At 51.7% G+C, this 21,701-nt stretch overlaps 1 pseudogene; it reads right to left on the minus strand.

The window, feature by feature from the left end:
• Positions 1-938: 938 nt before the first annotated feature.
• On the minus strand, positions 939-20,535 carry LOC129478450 (ficolin-2-like; annotated as a pseudogene).
• Between the last annotated feature and the right edge of the window lie 1,166 nt (positions 20,536-21,701).

Below are 21,701 nucleotides of genomic sequence, written 5' to 3' on the forward strand. Positions count from 1 at the left end.
CCTTATGCAACCCACGGTTTTGTGGGCTCGGCCTCCTGGCTAATTCCAAGAGGAAGCGCTTGAGGGAGGAGGATCTTTCCCTCTCCCATAGGCTCAGATCCGTCTCACCCACTCACCTCCTTCAAATCTTTGCTTCATTCTTGATGAGGGATTCACGTGCACACAATCACCTTTGGTACAACGTGTGAGGCTCTCATGCATGAGTCCCGGGGGACCCTAGGAGGCAGGTGGCAGCAAGCCCCGGCACAGGGGCCAAGTGGGCAGAGCAGGGGCTGAGTGGGCAGAGCGGGGGCCAGGCGGCCAGGGTCAGGTGGCTCTGAGTGCAGAGGTCAGCGAACACTCTCTGCAAAGGAGTGATTAATGCACAATTTGGGAGTTGTGAGTCATATGGTCTCCATCCCAACTACTCTATTCTGCCTGGCACTTGGAAACTTCCAGGGATGATAGAAACCAACCAGAGACAATATGGAAGCCATGGGCATGGCTGTGCCAATAAAACTTTATTCACAAACAGGCACGGTGGCTATGCTTTGTCTTAGCCAGCCGGGAACTCCCTCAGCCCTAGGGCAACTGATCCACCCATAGGGCCAAGTCACAGGGAAGCAAGGATGGATGAGCAGCACAGTGGCGTGGCCAGTGGTCAGGGCAGGGCAAATGGCCATGGCATCCCACGATCGCCTGTGAGGCAAGCAAGCACTGATGGCTGCGGTGAGGGAGGCACACTGGGGCTTCGCCTAGCCTTGCAGACGGGAGGCAGGGGCCTGGACGCTGGCACTGGGCGCAAAGCTCTGCAGGCCATGCCTACAAGGGACTGGTGGGAACTCCCTCTTCCTGTGAGGATGGGGACCACGATCCCCACATTGCCCTCTTGGTGAGGGCTGAGGGATGCGCTCCTCCAGCCAGGGTGGGTGGAGAGACCCTCTGACCTCAGCGGTGGGCTAGGTGCGCCACACCTTCATCTCCGACACCTTGTAGCTGTAGTTGTTCCCTTTCCCCGACTTCCAGTTGATGCCATTTGCAAAGCTGTCATGGGCCCCCCCGAGGTAGCCACCATTCCGATTTGACAGGTGACAGCTGGCATACCACCAGGCTCCCTGACAGTGCACAGCAGTTTTTAGCATCTCGGTCGTTGTCTTGGTCTTTGGTGGAGAAGGAATAGTTTTTGCGGTATGTCAGAGAATCACCTGCTCAGACGGAAAAATAGGGCATTCACCATGAAGTTCCAGGGAGCCTGGATCCTAGGTCCAGTGCACAGCTGCCATGGCCAGGAGCCCACGTTGTGCACTGCATAACTCCAAGGGGCACCTCCTAGTGAACATGCACTCTGCTGGGACAGCAGCCTTGGCATCTCCTTGCCTGGTCTGCTCAGCCAGCTAACAGGCATTCCTACACTTGGAGACCGCCTGGCTCCGGGTGGGGCAGCAGAGGGGATGAGTGACTTCCGACAGAGTGTAGGGATTCAATCTCTGTAGAAATAGACTTATCATCTTTCCCATTTTTCATCAATAATGGTAGCAAATAATCATAGCCACTATGTATTGTACTTTTTATGACATGTGGATCATAATTTTCACAAGTACAATAAACTGGGTGAATTGATGGATGAACCCATTGTGGGTTTGTGGGTTGGACAGGTTAAGTCAACCCCCAATGTCACAGAGCAGAGGCATAGCCAGATGCTGAGCACGCTCTCTCTCCTTCCCCAACTCCCTTCGGAGGCCCAGGCCACTCGGCCCGCACAGACACTCTCCCGCGCTGCCCTCCACAAAGTCCCCCAGGACCAGCTTGTATTTCTCCGCCTCACTGGCCACCTTGAATGATCTGTACTTAGCAAATTGGTGATTGCCCTGAAAATCCACCAGTCTACACGGAGCTCACTGGTTCCTGTGGGAGAAAGATTTCAAGGTCCCAGCCCAAGAGCCCTTCTGCCTCCAGGCACCAGAGGTGGGAATTTGAGTGTTCTCAGGGGATGTCTGAACTTGTGATCCATGGGAAAGTTTCCTCAAGTTCATGCAGAAAGTCCTTTGTGGTAGGAGGGATTGGGAGGCCCTACTCCCTCAGGTGCATCTGCTGAACCTAGAGTTTTCCCCCTCCTACCAGTATTACTTCACTTCATCAAGAAACCATGCATTTCCCTGGAATGGGCTGTGAGGTCACCGATCCTCACTGTGGGAAAGTACTGCGGTCCTTCCTTTATGTGGCAAGGACCCAGCAAACACGAGGAGGTGGCTCAGGAGCTTGGAATGGGTTCCTGGGGAGGAAGGGACCATTTTCCAGTTCCCCCAGGATCAGGGACCAGCTGATATGCTGGAGCTGGTGACTGGAGGATGAAGATGCTGTCCGCACTCCTGCTGAGGGCTGTGGCCTGACCGGAGGAATGAGAGGAGGGACCCAGAGAGGAATCTCCCTCCGCCCCGGAGACAGCAGCTTTAGGAAGGGGAGACAGTGGGAAGTGAAGTTAGGGCTAAGGGTTGCGCCAAGCCCTGAGGGTTTCTCTCTTTCTCTGCATGCTCAGGGTCGAAGATGCCAGTGGGGCCAAGACCTGAAGAGGCCTTCAGCCCAGAGCTCTAACCCTCTCCTGTCCGGATGCTGCCAGGGCCAGCGGCAGGGGACACAGCCCTCGGAGGTCCCAGTGCCACCCTGAGTGTGCTCAGGGCCCAATCCCCTGTGGGCCGAGAGGCGCTTATGTTCCAGGTGGCCCAGGCCCAAGGGGCAGGGGCACCCCCATTCAGGGCCCCCCAACCCCTGAGCCCCGGCTGTGGCCCTACCCCGGGCGGTCAGGGAGTGAATGTTGTCGTTTCTCAGCCACAACTCCCCCAGCTGACTGCCGAAGCCCTGCTTGTACACGGCCCAGTCCCGGTAGAAGTCCACAGAGCCGTCCACCCTCCGCTGGAAAACCTGTGGAGGAGCCAGGGGACAGGAGCCGGGGGACAGGAGCCAGGGGACAGGAGCCGGGGGGGCCAGGCCGACGTCCCACAGCACAGGGGACCCGCCCTCCAGAGGAGCAGCGTTTGTAGTTGGCAGAGCATCACGGGCTGGGGTCACCAGCACGCCCACCTGGTCTCCTCGCAGACCCCACGGGATGAAAGAGGAAATGGGGGCTCAGAGAGGCGAGGCAGCAAGCCCCAAGCCACACAGCAGGAGAGCACCCGGCCCCTCCCAGCCTCCCCCATGGCCTGGACTTTTACCCACGGGTCACCTCCCCCATCATCTATGATTGTCCCCGACCAGGGGAATAGAGAATTCCAGAGTGTGTTCTCCCACCAGGTGTGCAGCCTGGCCTCCGAGACTCCCAGGCTGACCGCCTCTGCCCAGCCCCACACTCACGGTCCAGCCCTCTCCGTCCGTGTCCATGTCACAGAGCACAGTCAGGGGCCGGCAGTCGGGCAGGTAGATGGTGTGCCAGCCGCTCAGGAAGTGCCCTCCGTCTAGCAGGTCCTTGCAGGTGCATGGGCCTGGGAAGGGAACCCGGGGAACGGCTGCAGGACGGAGGCCCTGGGCAGGGCAGGGGCAGTAGGAGGGAGGCCTGGGAGGAGCAGGGCCACAGGCTTCTGTGCAGATGGAGCAGGACTCCCAGGCCTGGACAGGGACATGGCCCCCAGGTCCACGCAGCTGTGATGGCCACGCCCAGTCTGCTGACCCTCCCGTCTCCTATTGCTTCCCCCATCTTCACCTCCCGGGAACCCGGCCTTTGGTGTACACTCCAATTTTCCTTGGGGCACACGACTATGAAAGCCCTGCCCTGCTTCTTCCTGGGGCATCTGCCAGGCGACCAGGCACCTCCGTCCTGTGGATCTGGCCAGTGCAGAGAGGTAAGAAAAGGCAGAGGCCTGGGGCTGGGACTGCACAGCAACCCAATGCTGCCCGGCTCCTGGTGAGTGCAAGTCGGAGCGGGTTGGACTAGGCTCCATAGGACAGGTGGGGCTGGAGGATCTGGGGCCTGCCACCCACCTGTGTTACACTGATCAGATTTCCAAGGGTCTCCTGGAGAGGGGAACAGACAGGCAAACACACAAAGAGTTGGAAGTCAGATAACTTGTCCCCAGCACAGAGCAGAAGATGGTGGCGCTTGCCTCACTTTCCTGGCATGAAGGTGGCCACTGCCCTCCAGAAAAGCTGCCAGTGCCCATGGCCATCTGGCGTGGCTGTGGCCCTTCTTGACCCTGGAGGCAGCAGAGTCAATGTGCCTGCATTCATTGGCCCCTTCCTCCTGCCACATGTCTAAGCTGGAGGGAGCCTGGTGCTTCAGGGCCCCCCTGTGCCTCCAGAGGCTCCAGAGTGGCCTGTGTTTGTAGATGCAGCACGAAGGGTGGGGTGAGGTGGCATCTGGGGAGATAGACATTTATTTACATTTAGATGCAGAGTATGAGGGAGCAGGTGAGTTAGAGAAAATATTCCTCTCACAGCACACCCAGGACGCTCCGAGCAGCTCGGGGGTGAACAGAGGGGTGAATGTGGGGCTTTCCCTGCAGCACGTTGCTCTGGTTTTTCTAAATAATCTGTAAAGACGTGCACCAGAAAATCCATTATACACATATAACAGATAAACACATAATATTTATATCTGCGTCGGATGTATGGATTTCTATGTTAAATGTACCTATTGTATGTTTACACATTCTCTGTGATCAGAGCTTATCATTAATATTCCCTGCCCACTCTGGCTAACCTAGGTTTTGAAACAGTGCCCCAAAATGACAACACCTGCAGGGGGCAGGAGACACGAGGTGGCAGGACAGGGCCTCCTGCCTGGTGAGATGACAGGTGAGATGGGATGAGAGGGGCTGGCAGAGTTGAGCAGACAACCCTGTCCCACCCACTCCAGCTGACACTGACCTTAGAATGGGAAGGCTTGGTCTCAGACCCACCCACAGGTGGATGCTCTGGCACTGAGAACACCCCCCACACTCAGACCCCTCCCCCTGGATGAGACCTCTCCCCCACACTCATACCCCTCCCCGTGAGAACCCCTCCCCCACACTTAGATCCCTCCCCGTGATAACCCCTCCCCCACACTCAGACCCCTCCCCGTGATAACCCCTCCCCCACACTTAGACCCTTCCCCGTGATAACCCCTCCCCCACACTCAGACCCCTCCCCGTGATAACCCCTCCCCCACACTCAGACCCCTCCCCGTGATAACCCCTCCCCCACACTTAGACCCTTCCCCGTGATAACTCCTCCCCCACACTTAGACCCCTCCCCGTGATAACCCCTCCCCCACACTCAGACCCCTCCCCGTGATAACCCCTCCCCCACACTCAGACCCCTCCCCGTGAGAACCCCTCGCCCACACTGAGACCCTCCCCGTGACTGAGACCCCTCCCCCAGACTGAGACCCCTTCCAGCGACTGAGACCCCTGCCCCACACTGAGACCTCTGCCCTGGACTGAGCCCAGGGAGCCCTTCCTGGACAGGCGTTGGCTCTGGCGAGGACAGTGTGACAGCCCCAGAGGCCCCGTCCACGCTCCTCTGCAGCTGGGTCTGGAAGGGCCTCGCAGCCCCTCCTCACTCTCGTCTCTTCCTTACCCTTGGGCGCAGGTGGTCCTACCTTCCCAGGGGCTCCAGGGGGCCACGTTCTCCTGCAAATTCCAAAGACGCCACCTTAAACAGAGCTCCCTGCCCAGGACCCGAAGGACCCACCCTGGAGCTGGCGGCTGTGACTCTTCGTGTCATGACCAGGATCCTATTTGTGCTGCGATGTGACCGCGGCCCCACCTGAGCTTGCCTGTCCTGCACCAGAAGGTTCTAGACCCAGGACCCAGGCCTCACGTGGCTCTCTTGTCCACTCAGGGGCCAGGACCTGGAAATTCAGAGCCCTTCCCAGAGACCGTAGGTGGAGTCCTGGCTCTTCCCCTTCCAGGAATGAGAACCTGAGAACCTTTCCTCACTTCCCTCAGCTGCAGGTTCCTCCTCTGAAGCTGGTCCCTGGGAGACTTTTAGCTCCACAGCCCAGGTGAGAATAGGGACTGGGAATCAGAGTCCTGCAGGGGGCCACACAGCAGATGGTAGTTCAGGACTAAAACCAAGTTTTCTGCCAAAACACCCACCGGGCACTCATTAGGTCATTAAAAGATGACCACCCCACTCAGGCGTTTGCAGAACGCCCACTGGGCCCCTGCAGTCAGCTCTGTTCCTGGCTCTAGCAGGGGCCCGACCCAGGCCCCCAACCTAGGAACCAAGGTGGGGGTGTTGCCTGAAAGGGGCCGGGCAGAGACCAAACTACACCGGTCGCAGTCAAGAGATCTTTATTGGAGGTATCGAGCGGCACCACACAAGGAGAAGGAAGAGAAGAGAGAGACGGCTGCTGGTGTGCTGGGTTTTATATCCCTTGGGCCTACGTGGATTGGGCTAGGGACGGGCCCAAGGGAAGGCGGGAGATGCTTCTTTCTGATTGGCCCTCCTTTGGCGGGTTCAGACAGTGCCCGGTCAAGGAGCGGAGAAGAACCCAGAACCGGCCCCATCTTAAGGTACGGCGCCATTTTAAGGTACCCCATGTTACCTAACCTTCCTCCCTTTTTGTTTTCTTAAATGGGGGAAAATGGGCGTCGTGGTTCATCTGGCTGCTTCCTGCTGAGTGGGGGCGCTGTGGGGGGGGCACAGGGAGAACCGTCAGGGTTGTGCATGGGGTAATGTTCCTTGTAGGTATAGATCCTCCAGTGCCGTGAGCCAGTTGAGGGGCAGGGATGGGTTGGCGATGAGCCAGCTGTCGGCACAGAAATCGTTGAGAAATTTGTGGAATTGGTTGGCGGTTGTCATGACTGGCTTGGGTTAGCAGGTTGTGAGCCCGTCTGTGGAATCTGTCCCGTCCTCGCTGGTGAGTTTCTGAGGAGAAGCTGGTTAAATGTTTGGTTAGATATGGAATGAGGCAGGGGAGTAGTGCGCAGAAAGCGAGGATACCCATTAGGGGGCTAAGAGGGGGGTTTGTGGGTTTCCCAAAGGGAGGGAGTAGTGCTAGCATTCATTAGTTTACGTTTTATCTGATGTAGGTTTTTAATGCTAGTTTCAATTACTTGGGACTCATTAATGTAATAACAGCAGTTCTCCTGTAAGAAGATGCAAGTACCGCCTTTTTCGGCTGTGAGTAGGTCGATGGTGCAGCGGTTTTGAAAGGTGACACCAGCTAGAGATGTGATTTGTCGTTGGAGGGCAGCTAGAGACTGAGCCGTTTCCCCAATGGCCGTCTGAAAATTGGGATAAGCTGTGTACCTGTGAGAGAGGTTGTTAGAGAGATTCCAAGCATGATGGGTGGGAAGATTGCTTTTTTTTTTCTGACGGTCCTCAGGAGAGCTGGGTTTATGGTGATTAAACTGATAGGCTTGAAGGCCTTCAGAGAAGGAGAGCAATGTGAGTTGAGGGAAAGTTGAGGGGGCTGACAGTTTGTTTGCATGTTACATTGTGGGGCGATGGGGGGTGGTAGCTGGTGTTGTAACAGGTAGGAATAGGGACACTGAGGTTGGCAAGGAGGGGGACATGGGAGATTACAAAGCCAGTGTTCAGGGGGGAGGAGTTGCTCGTGTTTATGGAGAACCGCAGCAAGAGGGGGTTTGTTGATGTTTGCGCATAAGAAACAATCGGAAGTAGGGACCTGAGAGGTGTTGTGTTAATTTCGGCTAGAACCTGTTGGGAGTCAGTTTTTAGGGTACGGGTGATGGTTATAGTTTGTGCTGGATAAGACCAGGCATTGCTTGGGTATATTCTCCCTGTGGCTGCCTAGCCCCAGATTGCGTTGGCTGGGTCAGTGATGTGAATCGCTCGAGATGAGGCATTGTTTTGGTGACATAATATATGAATAGGGTCTGTCTGTCTGTTTTTTTTTTTTTTTTTGGTGATTTAATTCATAACCCAGCTGGTCCAGGGACACCCATCATTTGGGGGCCATTCAGTTTTACAGGCGCTGCGGGATTGCTGGTGTGGAAAGCAAATGGCAAAGTGGAACATGTGGAAATAAGGGTCCTAACCGCTATTTATTATGGTGAGTTTAGGGAGGGGAAGGTTTACTGAGGATGCGTCGATGGAGCATCCGGTGTAACTGATGACATTGGTGTGTGACCTCCGGTTAGCGTTGTAGGTTTCTTTGAGGGTGAACAGGTAGTAGGGTTGTGAAGGGGGCCTGTTGGTGGAGGAGGGTCCGTAGAAGAAGATGTAAGAGGCAGAGAACCAGAAGAGCGGGCTCGGAGCAGGCATGAGGGCGGCAGCTTATGCCTTAGGAATAGTAGGAAGGGAGGGCGTTTTAGAAATGCGAACTTTGAGAAGGTTGTGGGGTACGGGCGTGCCTGGCTTTAGAGGGGTTTGTGGGTTCGTGTTTAAGGAGAGACAGGCAGGAGGGTGGCGGGATTGAGGGGTGCACATGTTTGGAAAGTTACAGCGGAATCGTGCAGGAAGGAAACTAGGAGAGACAGTACGCGGCAAGGGGGAAGGGTTTGTAGACTTTTGTGGGTCAGGAGTTCCTTGAGTTGATGGGTGGAGGTAATGACAACAGCTGCCCTAAACGTTAATTTCTTTGACTCTTGAAGTAGTAGGTAGGCTGCAGCCAGGGCCCGAAGGCAGGGGGCCCACCCTCGCACGGTGGGGTCTAGTCGGCCGGCAGGGATGGAGAGCCTCCCATGGTGAGAGAGGAAGGGGTATATGTATACGGCGGCTGGCTGAACAGGGCGTCCCCTATTAGCCGATGGCCGTGTTGCGAGTCAGAACCTTGGAGCCGGTCGTCACTGAAATGAAAGAACTGATGGGCCTCTGTAAGGCCGAGGGCCGTGGGTTACCTGGTACCAGGATTTTTTGAGCGAGAGAAGGGAGGAAACCCAGGCCGGACGAGTGAGAAGGGAAAGGAGAAAACTCAGTTCCCTGCAGGCCGAGTTCGCTCTCAGAATTGTTTGGATAGGCATGCAACTGCCGCAAAAGTGGGTCCCTGCATCTGACCTAGGACTCCAAGAGCCAAGCCATTGTGCTCATGTACATATAGAATGAAAGGTTGTTGTAAGTCTGGAAGATGTAGGGCTGGGGCTTTGAGTAGTGCCTGTTGGAGTGACAGGAAGGGCTGCTTGACTGTGGCCTCTACAGGCTCGGATGGGGTACCTCGGGAGAGATCATATAGGGGCTTTGCTAATAAAGAGTAGTTGGAGATCCAAGTTCTAAAGTAGCCTGCTAGTCTTAAGAAGGAGAGTATCTCTTGTTTGGTTTTTGGGATGGGAAGACTTCTAATGAAGCACTTTCGGTCTAGGGTGATGGCCTTTGAGTCATGGGCAAGGAGGACTCCTAGATAGGTGACTTGAGTGAGGGAGAGCTGGACCTTTTGGGGGGATACTCGGTAGCCTTGGTCAGCAAGGAAGTTGAGAAGAGAGGTGGTGTCAGTTTGTGAGACAGTTAGAGAGGGATTGCATAGGGGGAGGTCATTAACGTATTGTAGGAGGGTGGACTGGGGAAAGTGTAATTTTTGTAGGTCTGAGGCAAGAGTTTGACCAAAGATATGGGGGCTATCTCTGAACCCTTGGGGAAGCACTGTCCACATGAGCTGTTGTGACTGTTTAGTGTCTGGGTCAGTCCAAGTGAAGGCGAACAGGTCTTGTGACTGAGGGGAGAGGGGAATGGTGAAAAAGGCATCTTTAAGATCTATGACTGAGAAATATGTGGCACTAGGAGGAATAGACGATAAGAGCTGAGGTCTTGGACGAGGCGGAACGTACCATTGGGTTTTTTTACTGCTAGAATGGGGTGTTAAATGGAGAATGGGTTGGCCTGAGGAACCCTTTTCTTAAGAGGTCTAAAATGATTGGTTGTAATCCTTTCAGGCTGGAGACAGGAAGAGGATATTGGGGTTGGCTGGGGAAGTGGTGTGGGTTTTTAAGGAATATTTGTACAGGGGGACAGAGTGCTAATGAGGGGGTGGTGGTGTCCCACACTATGGGGTTGACGCTGGCTGGGAGCGAAGGCAGAGTAGGAGCAGGAGTTTGATCTATGGAACTTGCCACCAAGGCAATGAGTGAGGTGGATTGCGGGAGGGTGATTGGGTTGAAGGTGATGGAGGTTTTAAATTTAGAGATAATGTCTCTTCTTAACAAAGGGAGTCAGCATTGTGGCATGACTAGGAATCGATGGGAAAAGATGTGGCCGGAGAAAGTGCAGGAGAGGGGAGGAGTGGCTCTTGGATGTATGGTTTGGCCTCCAACCCCGACTATGGGAGATCCAAAGAGGGAAGTGGTGCCCCAAAATTCTCCTAAAACTGAGAAAGTAGCTCCGGTGTCTAGGAGAAAGGTGATGGGACGTCCGTCCACTGTTAAAGAGAACCTGGGCTCCTGTGTGGTGATGATTTGTGTCGGGAAGGAAGTCCCAAGGCCCTGTCAGTCTTGAATGGCCAATCCTAGAAGATCGGGAGTTGGGATGGTGGCCGGCCTGGCCCTCCTTTGGGAGCTGGGGCAGTCTACGCCCCAATGGCCAGATTGGTGGCATTTAGGACATGGCCGGTTGGGGGGCCTGGGATTTGGGCACTCTCAGACCCAGTGCCCTTCCTTTCCGCATTTGAAACAGGGCCCTGGGGGCTGACGTTGGGATGGATGGGCAGATGACAACTTATGGCTGTGTGATCGAGGGGAGGCTTGAAGGGCTTGTGCCGGTAACTGGTACTTTTGCCTGTTTGCCTTCTCATCTCAATTGTGATACACCTTAAATGCCGTCGCTAAGATCTCGGTTTGAGGGGTGAGGGGGCCTTTGTCCAGTTTTTTAGTTTACCTTTGATATCAGGAAAATTCTGAGCAAAAAAATGGGACATGAGGAGTTACCTGCCGTCTGGGGTTTCGGGATCTATGTTGGTGTATTGTTGGAGTGCCTGTGTAAGGCGGTCTAGAAAAGCGGACGGGTTTTCATTTTTATCCTGTATGACTTCATGACGTTTTTCAAAGTTAACTGCCTTTTGAGCTGCCCTCCGTAGACCGGCTATGATGCAAGTAGTGAAATGGTCTCAGGCTGATACTCAATTTTGGGTGTTATAATCCCAATTGGGCTCATGCTCAGGTACTGCGTGCACTCCTAGCGGTAGGGCTGGGGTTGTTTGATGAACCTCATCTGCATAAGTTTGAGCTTGTTCCTAGACTCGCCTATGCTCCTCGGGGAGGAGGGTGTTAGAGAGAATCATATAGATGTCATGGAAGGTAAGGCTATAAGCTTGGATGAGGTATTGGAATTCTTTGATATATAAAGCAGAATTGGAAGTGTAGGAGCCTAGGCATTTTTCTATTTGTGATAAGCAATCCATAGAAAGGGGATGTGGACTCAGACAATACCTTCAGCTCCTGCCACCTCTCTAAGGGGGGCAAGGGGGGGGGTTGTGACTTTGAGCGAGTGGTGGGGGGTGCTGAAGGCTGGGACTGACGGGATAGGTGGTTGAGGGCATGGGGGGGGCAGTGGGAGGCTGGGCGACTTCCAGTTGGGTGGCGGCCGGAGGGCATGGCGGAGAGTGGTGGTATGGTGGGGGTTCATCGGCTGGGTCGAAGTCAGGGGCAGAGGGAGAGGTTGGCGGTTTAAGAGCGGCAAGGAGCTGCTGCGGTTTGCAAGGGAGACAAGTTAGGTCTATCCCGTAGGAGAAAGAAGCCGTGGGTATATGGGATCTCTACCCATTTTCCTGTTCGCTCGCAATAATTGTAGAGATCCTGGAGAATGTTAGGATCGAGAGACCCATAAGTGGGCCATTTGCTTTGGTTGTCTAGGGGATATGTGGGCCAGTTTGCTATTTGGGGTCTACCGTGGCCTTAGGGGCTTGAGGCGAGGCACTTCGTGGGGTCTCTTGCCTGCCTAGAGAGGTAGACCCTGGGGGGGAAGACTCACCGAGACGAGGCCGGTGTGGGGCGAACAGCTTGGTGAACAGGAGAATGAGTGAAGACCAGCCGGGGTCTGGACTGAGGCCGAAAGGGATCGGGGTCCCACCGAGGGGGTTGGGGAGTCCCAATCTGAGTCATGGCACCAATGAAAGGGGCCAGGTGGAGACCAAACTACACCAGTCGTGGTCAAGAGATCTTTATTGGAGGTATCAAGCGGCACCACGCAAGGAGAAGGAAGAGAAGAGAGAGAGGGCTGCTGATGTGCTGGGTTTTATATCCCTTGGGCCTACGTGGATTGGGCTAGGGGTGGGCCCAAGGGAAGGCGGGAGATGCTTCTTTCTGATTGGCCCTCCTTTGGCGGGTTCAGATAGTGCCCGGTCAAGGAGGGGAGAAGAACCCGGAACCGGCCCCATCTTAAGGTACGGCGCCATTTTAAGGTACCCCATGTTACCTAACATTGCCCAACTCAGCATCTAGTTTCAAAAAGAGCAAGAGCCAATGCCCTCCTCCACTGACCCTGCCTGGCCTCCCCACCCAGCCCGCACCTACCTCTCTTTCCATCAGCGCCTGCCTCTCCCTTTGGCCCTGGGGCCCAGGGCAGCCCCGGGCAGCCTCAGAGAATGGTGAGCTTGTCGGAGCCCTCCAGGCCCACCACCTTCACCTCTGCAGAGAAACACGGGTGCCCACTCAGTGCCTGGCCCAACAGTGGCTGGGAAGTGAGGTTTTCTGCTCTGCTGGGGCCTTGGTCTGTCCTCACCCCTCGGGCACTGGTGAGGCAGAGAGGTGATGGGGGGCAGAGCCCTGGCGTTGGAGGCCACCCCGACCTAGGGGAGCCCCGTGTCCTCAGTGCTGTGTGTCCTGTGGCAGGTCACTTAACTCCTCTGAGCTTTGTGCTCTGGGCTGCCAAGTGGGGATAATAACAAGGTTGTGGCCAGGGTTGGATTACAGAATGTGTATTTTAAATATCTTAGTGTAATTTATGGCATTTAGAAAGAGCTTAATAAACAGTGGGCACTTTCAAAAACTAATGGCAATCAATATTTCTAAGAAACTTGGGGAATTGGGGCTGACAAAGCATTTTCCCTCCCAGACCTTGGGAATGTGGTTGTAGAATTACTGGGCTGGAAGGGGCCTTCTAGGTCTTCTGGAGAGGGGCAATGAGGTCCAAGGACACAGAGCCAGGTGTGGCACAGCTGGAGCCAAACCAAGGTTGTTTACTTCTTTGAAAAAACATTTTTCATTTTGTTGATTATGAAATCAACACGCCCTGATGAGAGCGCTCTAAGAGACGGTGAAACGGAGCAGCGCTCTCACCGGAGACAGGGCAGCTGCCATTTTTGGTGGATTTTTTTTTTCATGTTTATTTTATTTTTTAATTATAATTTAGGTTTTAGGGTACATGTGCACAATGTGCAGGTTTGTTACATATGTATCCATGTGCCATGTTGATTTCCTGTACCCATTAACTTGTCATTTAGCATTAGGTATATCTCCTAATGCTGTCCCTCCCCCCTCCCCCCACCCCACAACAGTCCCCGGAGTGTGATGTTCCCCTTCCTGTGTCCATGAGTTCTCATTGTTCAATTCCCACCCATGAGTGAGAACATGCGGTGTTTGGTTTTTTGTCCTTGCGATAGTTTACTGAGAATGATGTTTTCCAGTTTCATCCATGTCCCTACAAAGGACACGAACTCATCATTTTTTATGGCTGCATAGTATTCCATGGTGTATATGTGCCACATTTTCTTAATCCAGTCTATCGTTGTTGGACATTTGGGTTGGTTCCAACTCTTTGCTATTGTGAATAGTGCCGCAATAAACATACGTATGCATGTGTCTTTATAGCAGCATGATTTATAGTCCTTTGGGTATATACCCAGTAACAGGATGGCTGGGTCAAATGGTATTTCTAGTTCTAGATCCCTGAGGAATTGCCACACTGACTTCCACAATGGTTGAACTAGTTTACAGTCCCACCAACAGTGTAAAAGTGTTCCTATTTCTCCACATCCTCTCCAGCACCTGTTGTTTCCTGATTTTTTAATGATGGCCATTCTAACTGGTGTGAGATGGTATCTCACTGTGGTTTCGATTTACATTTCTCTGATGGCCAGTGATGATGAGCATTTCTTCATGTGTTTTCTGGCTGCATAAATGTCTTCTTTTGAGAAGTGTCTGTTCATGTCCTTTGCCCACTTTTTGATGGGGTTGTTTGTTTTTTTCTTGTAAATTTGTTTGAGTTCATTGTAGATTCTGGATATTAGCCCTTTGTCAGATGAGTAGGTTGCAAAAATTTTCTCCCATTCTGTAGGTTGCCTGTTCACTCTGATGATAGTTTCTTTTGCTGTGCAGAAGCTCTTTAATTAGATCCCATTTGTCAATTTTGGCTTTTGTTGCCATTGCTTTTGGTGTTTTAGACATGAAGTCCCTGCCCACGCCTATGTCCTGAATGGTATTGCCTAGGTTTTCTTGTAGGATTTTAATGGCTTTAGGTCTAACATTTAAGTCTTTAATCCATCTTGAATTAATTTTTGTATAAGGTGTAAGGAAGGAATCCAGTTTCAGCTTTCTACATATGGCTAGCCAGTTTTCCCAGCACCATTTATTAAATAGGGAATCCTTTCCCCATTTCTTGTTTTTGTCAGGTTTGTCAAAGATCAGATAGTTGTAGATATGCGGCATCATTTCTGAGGGCTCTGTTCTGTTCCATTGATCTATGTATCTGTTGTGGTACCAGTACCATGCTGTTTTGGTTACTGTAGCCTTGTAATATAGTTTGAAGTCAGGTAGCATGATGCCTCCAGCTATGTTCTTTTGGCTTAGGATTGACTTGGCGATGCGGGCTCTTTTTTGGTTCCATATGAACTTTAAAGTAGTTTTTTCCAATTCTGTGAAGAAAGTCATTGGTAGCTTGATGGGGATGGCATTGAATCTATAAATTACCTTGGGCAGTATGGCCATTTTCACGATATTGATTCTTCCAACCCATGAGCATGGAATGTTCTTCCATTTGTTTGTATCCTCTTTTATTTCATTGAGCAGTGGTTTGTAGTTCTCCTTGAAGAGGTCCTTCACATCCCTTGTAAGTTGGATTCCTAGGTATTTTATTCTCTTTGAAGCAATTGTGAATGGGAGTTCACTCATGATTTGGCTCTCTGTTTGTCTGTGATTGGTGTACAAGAATGCTTGTGATTTTTGTACATTGATTTTGTATCCTGAGACTTTGCTGAAGTTGCTAATCAGCTTAAGGAGATTTTGGGCTGACACAATGGGGTTTTCTAGATATACAATCATGTCATCTGCAAACAGGGACAATTTGACTTCCTCTTTTCCTAATTGAATACCCTTTATTTCCTTCTCCTGCCTGATTGCTCTGGCCAGAACTTCCAGCACTATGTTGAATAGGAGCGGTGAGAGAGGGCATCCCTGTCTTGTGCCAGTTTTCAGAGGGAATGCTTCCAGTTTTTGCCCATTCAGTATGATATTGGCTGTGGGTTTGTCGTAGATAGCTCTTATTATTTTGAGATACGTCCCATCAATACCTAATTTATTGAGAGTTTTTAGCATGAAGGGTTGTTGAATTTGGTCAAAGGCCTTTTCTGCATGTATTGAGATAATCATGTGGTTTTTGTCTTTGGTTCTGTTTATATGCTGGATTACATTTATTGATTTGTGTATGTTGAACCAGCCTTGCATCCCAGGGATGAAGCCCACTTGATCATGGTGGATAAGCTTTTTGATGCGCTGCTGGATTCGGTTTGCCAGTATTTTATTGAGGATTTTTGCATCAATGTTCATCAAGGATATTGGTCTGAAATTCTCTTTTTTGGTTATGTCTCTGCCAGGCTTTGGTATCAGGACGATGCTGGCTTCATAAAATGTGTTAGGGAGGATTTCCTCTTTTTCTATCGATTGGAATAGTTTCAGAAGGAATGGTACCAGTTCCTCCTTGTACCTCTGGTAGAATTCAGCTGTGAATCCATCTGGTCCTGGACTCTTTTTGGTTGGTAAGCTATTGATTATTGCCACAATTTCAGAACCTGTTATTGGTCTATTCAGAGATTCAACTTCTTCCTGATTTAGTCTTGGGGGGGTGCATTTGTCGAGGAATTTATCCATTTCTTCTAGATTTTCTAGTTTATTTGCGTAGAGGTGTTTGTAGTATTCTCTGATGGTAGATTGTATTTCTGTGGGATCAGTGGTGATATCCCCTTTTTCATTTTTATTGCATCTATTTGATTCTTCTCTCTTTTCTTCTTTATTAGTCTTGCTAGCGGTCTATCAATTTTGTTGATCTTTTCAAAAAACCAGCTCCTGGATTCATTAATTTTTTGAAGGGTTTTTTGTGTCTCTGTTTCCTTCAGTTCTGCTGTGATTTTAGTTATTTCTAGCCTTCTGCTAGCTTTTGAATGTGTTTGCTCTTGCTTTTCTAGCTCTTTTAATTGTGATGTTAGGGTGTCAATTTTGGATCTTTCCTGCTTTCTCTTGTGGGCAATTAGTGCTATAAATTTCCCTCTACACACTGCTTTGAATGTGTCCCAGAGATTCTGGTATGTTGTGTCTTTGTTCTCGTTGGTTTCAAAGAACATCTTTATTTCTGCCTTCATTTCATTATGTACCCAATAGTCATTCAGGAGCAGGTTGTTCAGTTTCCATGTAGTTGAGCGGTTTTGAGTGAGTTTCTTAATCCTGAGTTCTAGTTTGATTGCACTGTGGTCTGAGAGACAGTTTGTTATAATTTCTGTTCTTTTACATTTGCTGAGGAGAGCTTTACTTCCAACTATGTGGTCAATTTTGGAATAGGTGTGGTGTGGTGCTGAAAAAAATGTATATTCTCTTGATTTGGGGTGGAGAGTTCTGTAGATGTCTATTAGGTCCACTTTGTGCAGAGCTGAGTTGAATTCCTGGATATCCTTGTTAACTTTCTGTCTCGTTGATCTGTCTAATGCTCACAGTGGGGTGTTAAAATCTCCCATTATTATTGTGTGGGAGTTTAAGTCCCTTTGTAGGTCACTCAGGACTTGCTTTATGAATCTGGGTGCTCCTGTGTTGGGTGCATATATATTTAGGATAGTTAGCTCTTCTTGTTGAATTGATCCCTTTACCATTATGTAATGGCCTTCTTTGTCTCTTTTGATCTTTGTTGGTTTAAAGTCTATTTTATCAGAGACTAGGATTGCAACCCCTGCCTTTTTTTGTTTTCCATTTGCTTGATAGATCTTCCTCCATCCCTTTATTTTGAGTCTATGTGTGTCTCTGCATGTGAGATGGGTTTCCTGAATACAGCACACTGATGGGTCCTGACTCTTTATCCAGTTTGCCAGTCTGTGTCTTTTAATTGGAGCATTTAGCCCATTTACATTTAAAGTTAATATTGTTATGTGTGAATCTGATCCTGTCATTGTGATGTTAGTTGGTTATTTTGCTCGTTAGTTGGTTATTTTGCTCGTTAGTTGATGCGGTTTCTTCCTAGCCTCAATGGTCTTTACAATTTGGCATGTTTTTGCAGAGGCTGGTACCGGTTGTTCCTTTCCATGTTTAGTGCTTCCTTCAGGAGCTCCTTTAGGGCAGGCCTGGTGGTGACAAAATCATTCAGCGTTTGCTTGTCTGTAAAGTATTTTGTTTCTCCTTCACTTATGAAGCTTAGTTTGGCTGGATATGAAATTCTGGGTTGAAAATTCTTTAAGAATGTTGAATATCGGCCCCCACTCTCTTCTGGCTTGTAGAGTTTCTGCCGAGAGATCAGCTCTTAGTCTGATGGGCTTCCCCTTGTGGGTAACCCGACCTTTCTCTCTGGCTGCCCTTAACATTTTTTCCTTCATTTCAACTTTGGTGAATCTGACAATTATGTGTCTTGGAGTTGCTCTTCTCGAGGAGTATCTTTGTGGCATTCTCTGTATTTCCTGAATCTGAATGTTGGCCTGCCTTGCTAGATTGGGGAAGTTCTCTTGGATAATATCTTGCAGAGTGTTTTCCAACTTGGTTTCATTCTCCCTGTCATTTTCAGGTACACCAATCAGACGTAGGTTTGGTCTTTTCACATAGTCCCAAATTTCTTGGAGGCTTTGTTCATTTCTTTTTATTCTTTTTTCTCTAAACTTCCCTTCTCACTTCATTTCATTCATTTCATCTTCCATCAGCCATACCCTTTCTTCCAGTTGATCGCATCTGCTACCGAGGCTTCTGCAATCTTTGCATAGTTCTCGATACTTGGCTTTCAGCTCCATCAGCTCCTTTACGCCCTTCTCTCCCTTGGTTATTCTAGTTATCCATTCGTCTAATTTTTTTCAAAGTTTTTAACTTCTTTTCTATTGTTTTGAATTTCCTCCCGTAGCTCGGAGTAGTTTGATTGTCTGAAGCCTTCTTCTCTGAACTTGTCAAAGTCATCCTCCATCCAGCTTTGTTCCGTTGCTGGTGAGGAACTGCGTTCCTTTGGAGGAGGAGAGGTGCTCTGCTTTTTAGAGTTTCCAGTATTTCTGCTCTGTTTTTTCCCCATCTTTGTGGTTTTATCTACTTTTGGTCTTTGATGATGGTGATGTACAGATGGGTTTTTGGTGTGGATGTCCTTTCTGTTTGTTAGTTTTCCTTCTACCAGACAGGACCCTCAGCTGCAGGTCTGTTGGAGTTTACTAGAGGTCCACTCCAGACCCTGTTTGGCTGGGTGTCAGCAGCGGTGGCTGCAGAACAGCGGATTTTCGTGAGACCACAAATTCAGCTGTCTGATAGTTCCTCTGGAAGTTTTGTCTCAGAGGAGTACCCGGCCGAGTGAGGTGTCAGTCTGTCCCTACTGGGGGGGGGGTGCCTCCCAGTTAGGCTGCTCAGGGGTAAGGGACCCACTTTAGGAGGCAGTCTGTCCATTCTCAGATCTCCAGCTGTGTGCTGGGAGAACCACTACTCTCTTCAAAGCTGTCAGTCAGACAGGGACATTTAAGTCTGTGGAGGTTCCTGCTGAGTTTTTGTTTGTCTGTGCCCTTCCCCCAGAGGTGGAGCCTACAGAGGCAGGCAGGCCTCCTTGAGCTGTGGTGGGCTCCACCCAGTTCAAGCTTCCCCGCTGCTTTGTTTACCTAAGCAAGCCTGGGCAATGGCGGGCGCCCCTCCCCCAGCCTCGCTGCCGCCTTACAGCTTGATCTCAGACTGCTGTGCTAGCAATCAGCGAGACTCAGTGGGCATAGCACCCTCCGAGCCAGGTGCGGGACACAATCTCCTAATGTGCCATTTTCCAGGCCTGCTGGAAAAGCACAGTATTAGGGTGGGACTGACCCGATATTCCAGGTGCCGTCTGTTACCCCTTTCTCTGACCAGGAAAGGGAACTCCCTGACCCCTTGCGCTTCCCGAGTGAGGCAATGCCTCGCCCTGCTTCAGCTCACGCACAGTGTGCCGCACCAACTGTGCTGCACCCACTGTTTGGCACTCCCTAATGAGATGAAACCGGTACCTCAAGCAGAAATGCAGAGATCACCCATCTTCTGTGTCGCTCGGGCTGGGAGCTGGAGACCGGAGCTGTTCCTATTCGGCCATCTTGGCTCCACCCCCCCGATTTTTTTTTTCTTTTTTTATCTGTCCTCACCCCTGGCTCACTGGTCAGAGCAAGTGTGGACCACTTTTTTTATTTGCCTAATTTTTCTCATTAAAAAAGAATACTTAATATTGTAGGATAATCTAGAAAATAAGACATGTTTCGGGGAAAAAGTTAACTCACCCATAACATAACCAGTGAAAGGGCCTCTGTGGCATGCGTTTTCTTCCTAGCCCCACTCGGGGCCTTTCTTCACGGGACCCACCATTACCCTGGTCCCCTGGTCCACCACGAGCAGTCTCAGGCCATGGTGCCCGCTAGGGTTTTTGGAAGCCATCCCTGGTTCTGAGTTCAGAGCAACATACTCCAGCACAGCCATGATGCAGGGGGGCCAGAGCCCCCCCCAGAAGGTGGAGCCAGAGGTGGAGCTGCTGGGAATCACCTGAGTGCCTCCAGGAGGCCAGGGAAGGTCTGGAGCCTTGGTGCCACATCGGCCTCACTGGACTACATCAGGGACACGGTGGGGACTACCTGTCCCAGTGCCGGGCACGTCCCAGTGCCGGGCACTTCCCAGGCCAAATTCCCCACAGAGCTTGACTTTGCTGGCCACGTCCAGCTGGGTGGTCTTCCAGTGACATTGATCATGGCACAGACTCTGACTAGGCCCACCCCCCGCCAGCGCCCTGTACGCCCGCTGCCTCCTCACACAGCTGGTGGGACTCTCACGACGGCCCTTCTGAGGAGGAGGATTCGGCCCCGGGGAGACAGCCCTGCTGCATGCTCTGAATTTGGGACCTGGCCTGTTTGGCCCCAGGGCCCTGTTCCTAACCCCTATGTTAGGCTGCATCTGTTTCTTTGAGCCTCTGTCTCCTCTTTAAAGCATGAGGCTTAAAACAAGCTGTTGAGAAAATAGGGCAGGAACCTTCACAAAGGGCATAGTACCGGGCCTGGTGTGCTGTGAGTGGTCAGCAGGTGGCCGCTGTCAGCTTCCTGGAGTGTGATCGCTCTAAGGTCCTACCCCCTGGGGGGCTGACTCACCTGGACAGGTGTCCTCAGTCAAGGCCATGGCCACAGGAAGGAGAGGGCCAGGAGAGCAGGTCCCATGGCTACGGCAGCTCGGCTCAGCCCTGGGGCTCTGGTCTTTGCCACTGAAGGAACTCCGTGGTTTTCAGAGGGCTGTGGCGGCCCACTGTAACCTCTGTCTCCATTTCCCAACCCCACTGGGGATGGCCACTCCCTCCCGACAGCTTGGTGGCACCAACTGGCAGTGGAGACAGCCTCAAGGCCGCTGTCTTCTGCAGGCCCCACAGCCTTCCCACTTAACAACACTGGCTTCCCCTGGCAGGGATGCTCTGCCCAGCAGAAGGCTCCCTGAGGCCGCTGTGGGAAGGGCCTGCCTGTTTGTGTCTTTAGGGAAAGCTTGGCGGGAACACTGCCTGAGGCCCGCAGCAGGACAGAAGGGCTTGTGGAATCCAGTCCTTGAGGAAATCTCTTGCAGAGAATCTGCTGTGAGTCCACTGCGGTCTGAGGTGGTTCCCAGGGGAGCGAGAGGGAAGCAGGACAATTACTAGGAACCTCCCTGGGCCAGCGTGCAGGCAGTTGGTTCCAACCCTAGAGGACATTGGCTGGTGAAAAGTGGTGTGAGCAGACCAGGAGCCTTGCCAAGGGGTGGCACGCTGGCACTGGATCAGGCTCCCATCCAAGCCAGTGCTGCAAAGACGCGGGACCGTGAATGGGACGGCAGCAGCTTCAGGTAGGGGCGGGGGCAGGGGTGTGGGGATGGGCGGTGTGAAATTGCTCACGGGGTGCCATTGGACACCTGCGCCCTGAACAGGGGAACTGGTGGATTGGCCCCAGCTTCAAAGGCTTATCCGCACCTCTTAGAGAGGAGCAAAATCCTGAAGCAAACGCTGGCCTCGGGTTCAGTCCCATTAGGGAGAGGTGGCAGGCGGTGGCCCCAATTGCACCACCAATGGCCCCTGCGCAGGTATCAGAAGGGTTAGATTCATGACCCCAAGTGGATAAAGCCCTGTGAGGCTCATCCATGGCAGACGAGCCCCACGTCCCTGGCGTCATACGGGCCTGAAAACACAAAGCCATTTAAATAAGACCTCGACGTTGACCGTGCCAGACCCAGCGTGAGCAAAACGTGGCTGGGAAGGGCAGGCTCCCAGGGATGTGTGGAAACGGAACCCAGAGATGCGGCCTCCCTCCTGGCACCTTCTGTTCTCACCAAAGTGCCATGGGCAAGACTCACACAGCTGGTAGCTAAAAGCCAGCAGCAGGCTGCCCAGATTCCCTAGCCCTTAGTCACCTGGGCTCCCTGAGTGGAGACAGCCTCCTGAGTAGGTGTGTGTTTCTTCTGAAGTCTAGA

The sequence above is a fragment of the Symphalangus syndactylus genome, chromosome 3 (genome assembly GCF_028878055.3).
Source record: "Symphalangus syndactylus isolate Jambi chromosome 3, NHGRI_mSymSyn1-v2.1_pri, whole genome shotgun sequence".
Classification (NCBI taxonomy): domain Eukaryota; kingdom Metazoa; phylum Chordata; class Mammalia; order Primates; family Hylobatidae; genus Symphalangus; species Symphalangus syndactylus.